Consider the following 1,207-nt stretch of genomic DNA (forward strand, 5'->3'; position numbering starts at 1 on the left):
CAAGATGCATTTCTTCCTTTAGGAGGTGCTATTGTCAGAAGAAAATAAAAAGGTTTCAGTTTTGTTTTTGCACGTGGGTGGGTATTCTGTTTGTAATAATTGTTTGGATACACTATATTTTTAATATGCTAGTTGTGATAATTTCATGCCAAGTAAAAATGTCCATAGTCATATTTTATGTTGCTAAAGTAACAGAATGACTTTCAATCTGGAAAAGAAAAAAGAAGTGCTAACGTGGCATTTTTTGTTCAATGTTTCGGAAAATTTCGCGTGCCCCCCCCCGAAAACCCCCGAAAAAAACCTGGGGTTTTTTCCGAGCTTCAAAATTTTCGGAAATTTTACATCTCTAGTCTGAATGCAGCTAGTATCTCTTGGTACTCACTGCCCACAGAGAAAAATACCTCACTAGGCCTAAAACATAATGGAAGGATAACTGTTAATCATAGCCCAAATAGTATCTGAAATATCAGAGAACTATATATGCTAGCCAGTTTATAGGGTGTGTCTAATACAGTATAACTCACTCCTTGCATGGGGAGCTTCATGACTGAAACCAAATAGTCCTTGAGATTTCAAATGGGTAATGGAAAAAAAGGGGGGGTGGCGGACAGAATGGTGCATCACTGGCAAACAATCGCTCCCCACCCCCCTCCACTGTTCATCATTTACGCCTACCTGCTTTCATAGTGTGTCGATGGCCACTAATTAGATTACCTTTTGGGGCGAGGGCTAATGATGCCTTGGAGCTGCGGTGGCTCAAGTGGTTAAGACGCTGAACTGCAGGCTGTGGAAGGTTGGCAGTTCAGCGGTTCGAGACCCGAGTGTGCCGCATGACGGAGTGAGCTCCCGTCTCTAGTTCCATCTCCTGCCAACCTAGCAGTTCAAAACCAAGAAATTGCAAGTAGATAAATAGGTACCACTTCGGTGGGAAGGTAACAGCATTCCGTGTGCCTTGGTGTTTAGTCATGCCGGCCACCTGACTACGGAAATGTCTTCGGACAGCGCTGGCTCTTCGGCTTTGAAACAGAGATGAGCACCGCAACCCTAGGGTCAGTCTCGACTGGCTCTTTACTGCCGGAGCTCCGCTCCTGTGCGCTCCTGCAGGAAATTACCCCTGCTTGGAACACCAAAGATCTCCTTGAATTGTTAACTGACTTTCAAAGTCTCTAGAGGCAGTTCCTAATCACACCAGACCCAGGGATCTCTA

The 1,207-nt window shown here is 44.7% G+C and overlaps 1 protein-coding gene across 1 annotated transcript in view; it reads left to right on the forward strand.

Moving 5' to 3' along the window:
- Positions 1–1,207, forward strand: part of OSBPL5 (oxysterol binding protein like 5) — a gene marked incomplete at its 5' end in the record, with an annotated part of 92,410 nt that overhangs the window by 88,354 nt on the left and 2,849 nt on the right.

Source organism: Gekko japonicus, unplaced genomic scaffold (genome assembly GCF_001447785.1).
Source record: "Gekko japonicus isolate JY-2015 unplaced genomic scaffold, Gekko_japonicus_V1.1 scaffold3618, whole genome shotgun sequence".
Classification (NCBI taxonomy): Eukaryota; Metazoa; Chordata; class Lepidosauria; order Squamata; family Gekkonidae; genus Gekko; species Gekko japonicus.